This window comes from Ascaphus truei, chromosome 19, assembly GCF_040206685.1.
Source record: "Ascaphus truei isolate aAscTru1 chromosome 19, aAscTru1.hap1, whole genome shotgun sequence".
In the NCBI taxonomy this organism is placed as follows: Eukaryota; Metazoa; Chordata; class Amphibia; order Anura; family Ascaphidae; genus Ascaphus; species Ascaphus truei.
In genome coordinates this window covers 7,685,202-7,691,201 of record NC_134501.1, presented here as the reverse complement: position 1 = coordinate 7,691,201, position 6,000 = coordinate 7,685,202, and the positions used below count along the sequence as shown (strand labels likewise).

Below are 6,000 nucleotides of genomic sequence, written 5' to 3'. Positions count from 1 at the left end.
AATTCATCATTTATTTTAGCAATCAGTGACAAGCATTTCGGGGGCGAACCTGACGAAGGGACCGCCCCCCAAATGTTGTGCAAGCTTGTCACTGTCTGGTAAAATAAATTATGAATTGTCTCCTGATTAACAGCCTGCGGGGGGGCATTGCAGGCAAATTGAGCGCGCTCGAAAGTTAAAAAAAATGTGTTTACCCAAGCGCCAAGCGTGTGTGCCCTTGCATGAGCGCGCGCGCACACAGAGTGAGCGTGGATGTGACGATCCACATTGACTAAAGTAAGCGCGCTCAGCGCCAGCGGGGACTCAGTCTGACAGGTCTGCAAGCCTGCCTTTCACCATTATCACCCAGCACACAGTGCTTCCACTGCAGCAAGGGATTCTGGGAAATTACATGCAAATGTGTGTGTGTGTGTATATATATAGCAAAAAAAATAATATATATCTTGCAAATACACACACGCAAATACACACACACACACACACACACACACACACACACACACACACACACACACACACACACACACACACACACACACACACACACACAAAAAAGCACTGGAAATGTCCGGATCAATAACGGTTTGAAATAAAATGGCCGCCCTGGGAGATGCTGTGCCCCTCAGGTGCAGCTGTGTGAGAGTCTCGCGCGCGCCATTTTGTTCCTCCTCTCCCCCTGTGTGAGGTGCGCAGCGCTGCCTGTAGGGGGCGTGCTCTGCCAGGCCGCCGCGCCTGCCAGCGGGGCCTGCGCATGCGCGAGCAGCCGCAGAAGACGCTGCAGTATCCAGGAGCAGCAGCCAGGCGACGGCATCGCGGAGGAACAGGCCGATGTGCGCGCGTGCTCTCGCGAGGAAGGACGCCATTATCGCCCCAACAAAACACCACGAGAACTCACCCCGAGACGGTAACTGAAAACGCGCGGTTTGGAGTGAGGGAGCTCAGCGCCGAGTCCTGCGGGGCGGGCACCCCGTGTACACACCCGCCGGCCCAGGGGAGGCCGAGGCGGGGTAGTCGGCCCGTCGGGACAGTGCAGACGGGGAGGCCGAGGCGGGGTAGCCGGGACAGTGCAGACGGGGAGGCCGAGGAGGGGGAGCCGGCCCGCTGGGACAGGGGAGGCGGGGAGCCAGGCTAGGGGAGGCCGAGGTGGGGGAGCTCGCCGGGACAGTGCAGGCGGGGAAGCCGAGGAGGGAGACCGGGGAGCCGCAGCCTGCACTTACTGTGTGTGTGTGTGTGTGTGTGTGTGTGTGTGTGTGTGATATGTGTGTATATATATATATATATATATATATATATATATATATATATATATATATATATATGCTCATTTGCATGTCATTTCCCAGAATCCCTTGCTGCAGTGGAAGTGCTGTATGCTGGATGATAATGGGGAAAGGTGGGGTTGCAGACCTGCCTAAGACATGCAGATGAGCATACAGTTGTATTTGCATATATATATGTATATATGTGTGTGTGTACATATATATATATATATATATATATATATATATATATATACATACACACACACACACACACACACACACACACACACACACACGTAGGTGTGTGTATAAATCTATATATCTCAGAACTTTATCTGCAATGCTGGTGATGTATAAGACTGCGCTTATAGTGCTGGCGACGTCGGCCGAAAACAAATGCATTGTCGCCGCTGCGTGCGCTTATAGTAAGCGCGACGTGAGTTTTTGCAGCCGGGAATATTGGATTTTTCCGGGGCTGTCGTCTCATGTGACTGCCCCGAACCAATCAATGCCCTGGTCGCCCGTGCCGCCACCGCAAAGTGAACTACAACTTTCGCTGGCGGTGACGTCATGGGCACTATGCGCGCGGCCTAATGCTGCAGCCCCAGGAACTGTCAGATTTCTCATTGTTTCAAGTCAAAACATTACACCAGCAATAATGATCCTATTTGTGCAACACATTGTTTTCTTAAAAATTCCAAATATACATCATGTACCAAACCAAAAAACATGAAAGCAAATGCATTGCCGGTCCCGCTGACCGCAAAGGGGTTAAAAAAAACTTGTAAAAACAATATTTGTATGGTGACATTGTGCAGTACAATGTGGTTGGAAGGACAATAACCGTGTATAACAAAGAGTACATATAGAACAAAGTGAGACGATCGAGAGGCAGTCCCTGATCCAAGGATTTTACCATCTGAAGTGGATTGCCCTTTATCAGGATGAAAATATATATTTTGGCATGGGCTGCAATATTGTTTAATAAAGCATCTATTACTGTTGGGAAATATTTATTTAGATGTTTTTAGCATTCCTTAATTGCTTGTGTTTACACTGCAGAAGAGTAGGCAATGCCTTTTTCTTGTCTAATGTTAGAATATCTTTTGATTTAAAAATAATTGTTATTTTTGTTTACATCCTCTACATACAAATAATTAACTAGAGCGGTGTAGAAAAAGACAGGTCTGAGATGAGAAGTTAACGTCCCTTAATGCCAATTTGCCATGTTTACAAACATTGTCATGATCTACTACATTCAGGATAATTTAGTTTCCTATACTTGTCTAATATATGTTTAATCGGCTTTAAAATAATTAAGCCTAATGCAGTTATTAGTTCATTTTGCTCCTACTTGTGGCTTCACAGTTGAAGTTCTGTAATTTATAGGCACATAATCCTGTTTTCAGCAAGAACGACACAGCTATTGTAAGTGCGTGAGCATGTAATGGACATAATGTTATATCTATCTCTTAATTTAATTACCCAGCTGATCCAGATGGGTCAAATTGTGTATTCAGATTGCTGTTCTTGGTCTTATTTAAAAAAAAAAAAATTGTACACCAGTGCTTCTGTTACAAGGTGTCACTTACTCTGTGGCTTACTTCCTGTGTTATATGTGACTGTCTATAGTAAACATGCTTGGTCTAGAAAAGTCTTTCGCATTGTTTTGAGGCATATAAGGGTTTCTGGTACACTAGAGGTGGTCTGTAAACATTAATTAACAATTAAAAATTATCATCAGTTGCACCCACCGTCATACTAGATGTTTAAGGCACAACCATATTACACCTACATCATTAATTTAGTGAGCATTATTTCTTTTTTTTGTTTACATTTCGGTCTGTAAATATCGCTGCTATTTTGAAGTATTTCTATGTGAATAAAAATATCAGCATACTCTGTGATTATCAACCCTCACTGAGAGACCTTCAGCCGCAAGAAATGTTAGGAATAACCAATTGATTAAAGCAGCAATACTACTTTCCAACTTTTTCTTTTTTTCTTTTTGTATATGAAAAGCATGCAACAATGTGTAATTCTATGTTTTTACCTAATCTGGCAATTGTTTGGGGCTCATGTTATAAATTGGTCAAAATCCTGATTGTGTGCCTAACATAATTTAACATAATGGCTGCTTCAGTCAGTGTAATGCTGAGTCCATAAAGGGGGAATCCGCGTTCTTCCGCGCTGAGGCTCGTCAGGAGTGATTCCATGGACTGACTGGCAGGTGAGCCAGCGTGCGCGATGGTGAGCCAATAGCCCGCGAAGCGTCGACGTCATGACGCTGCTTCGCGCTGATTGGGTGTTTTCAGCCGACATCGCGCTGAGAAACAGGTTCTGCTGTCGGGTGAAAATTCCAGCGCCTCAGCACGCCTGCGGACGCTCGCGGGAGCCCCCTCTCAAGACATCCTCATTGAGGATGATGGGGCTCATCGCGGAGCATCCGCGCGGCTCCCCTCTATGGACGCAGCCTTACTCAGCAGCTACAATGCTTCATTGTATTCCTAAGGTAACACTATCTATTGTTACAGTTTGCAGATCAAACTGCTGGGAATATTGGCAACAAATTATCGCTAACAGGAAAGTATTGTAAAGATCTTGCACTGCTGGGGAGGTGTTGTAAAACCTGCTATAGAAATCAAAGGATGCTCCATATATTAAAATGCATTCAAAATGGCAATAAGATTTGAATAAAAACAAAATAAAGGTTACTATTTAATACTACAGAACTGATCTATTTAAAAAACAAAATACCCCAAGATACCCTGTTTTGCTTTAAACATGAGAATACATATGAATGGAGTACTACTTGGTTATCCCAAAAGACATCTTGAGGGAGTGGTTCCTGATCAGGGGGTTGAACACAATGGATTCGTGTTTACCAGGACTTTATGAGTTCCAAAAATGTACGAGAGTATCAGCTGTATCGGCACATTCTCCATAGCGGCATGTGTATGTGTAGAGGAGAGCTGAGTTTATAGCAGGGGTTGACGTGACCACTTGACATCAGCCATCGCCGTCCTACAGCGATTACTGCACTCCGGTGCAGGAGACCAGAGATCGCGACTAGGGTGCGTGGCCGTGAGCGTTTTGCCCTCATTGGCTGATCCACTCACGTGCCCGTGATGTCACCCCACGATCTCTGGATATTTCAAAATACGACGACTGACGTCACGCTCATTGGGCACCCGCAACAGACATGTACTTGCTACGGCGCTGCGCAATGTCGCAGTTGCCGTAGCAAGTACTAGAAACTTGGCCTAACCCTTTTGGCTGCTGCACGAGCCTGCATTGGGTGAATTATTGCAACGCAGTCACTTTTTCTCTTCAGCATTTATTATTCAGGAACTCGTTCCCATAGTCGGCCCTTTTGTATTCCTATATCTTATATAACCAGCAATCACAGCATCTTAATAAGCACACAGTGCTCACAGACTGAAAAGTGCACCTATCTGGACCACCCGTTTTTCTAAAGCAATGGTTTCCAACTCCAGTCCTCAAGAATCCCAACAATGCTGGGAATTAAGGATATTCCTGCTTCAGCACAGGTGACTCAATCAGTGACTCATTTTGACTGAACCTCCTGTGCTGAAGCAGGCATATCCTTAAAACCTGACCTGTTTGATTCTTAAATCCAGTCCTTAAGAACATCTTGTTCTAAATAAGTTCTCTGCCAGTAGCTGCTGTAGTGATCCATAAAAATAATCTCCCATATTCCTACATAGCAATAACAAATATTGTAATTAACATTTTAAATTGAAATATTTTAGTAGTTACATATTTGGTCTACTATTGATATTAAGGCAATGGTTCCCAATCTTTTTTTACATTGTTTTCCCTGCTAGAAAATATTTATTCCACAAACCCCATATTACTTATTGCCTACTCAACAAACCAATGCTAACAAACTGTATAGTGTCCTGAGCTAGTACCCTAAACTGCACTTCAGTGTGTTCAGACAGAATGAGGGATATAGCTGTCACTTGCAGTGGGAGCTTCCGAAGTCCCGCCCCACAATGCCTTGCCACTGTGGAACCTCCCGCTGTAATTGTCAGCAAAACCTCCCACGCTAAGGTGCAGTTTGTGGCTTTACTAGGGGCACAGTCCAGACATGGTCTAAGGATCCCACTATACTGCTTGGGAACCGCCATTACATATTTTTGAGCTGAACACCCCATTGGGAACCACTGTTCTAAGCCATGGTTATTTTATCTGAGACCAAAAAGCCTGACCTAAAAACAGCTTGCAAAATATTGCACTTTTTTTGTTGATGGTGCAGGTGTGTTGCTGTCCTTTCCAGAAGCATTAGGATAAAATCTGTATTTTATTAGTCATCAGCTGTTCTCTAATCTAGGGGAATTTTAAAAGCAATAATGCACAACAAGAACTGGGCTGTCGTCAAAAAATCCCAAAGCAACCAAAGGATGTACGTCTTGGTGGAAGTTTGGAAATGTAATCCAGTCAAATCTTATCTTGAGCTAATCTTGGATTGGTTATGCACAAGAAATGGTTTAAAAATGAAATAATCACACCCCAGGGGCGTTAGCCAAAGATCCTACTGACAGGCAGTATTTTTCTGCTTTCTATAATCTTAGGTTTGTTGCCAAATTAAAATGCTATGATCTAGAGGGGGTTGGGGGGGAATCTGTTTTTGTTGGATGGATGCTCACCTGTGTAGTGTTGAAATTGGCCAATTCTTCTGGTAGCTTAATATTTCAGAAAACAATTACTGAAG

The 6,000-nt window shown here is 44.1% G+C and overlaps 1 protein-coding gene across 2 annotated transcripts in view; it reads left to right on the top strand.

The window, feature by feature from the left end:
- The first annotated feature begins 760 nt into the window (after positions 1–760).
- Positions 761–6,000, top strand: part of BANP (BTG3 associated nuclear protein) — a 303,313-nt gene continuing 298,073 nt past the window's right edge. The window contains exon 1 of one of the 2 annotated variants that reach the window (XM_075576425.1): positions 761–904. The gene's annotated coding sequence lies outside the window, so the exon portion shown is untranslated. The remainder of the gene's footprint in view (positions 905–6,000) is intronic. The other variant, XM_075576423.1, reaches the window with a different exon arrangement.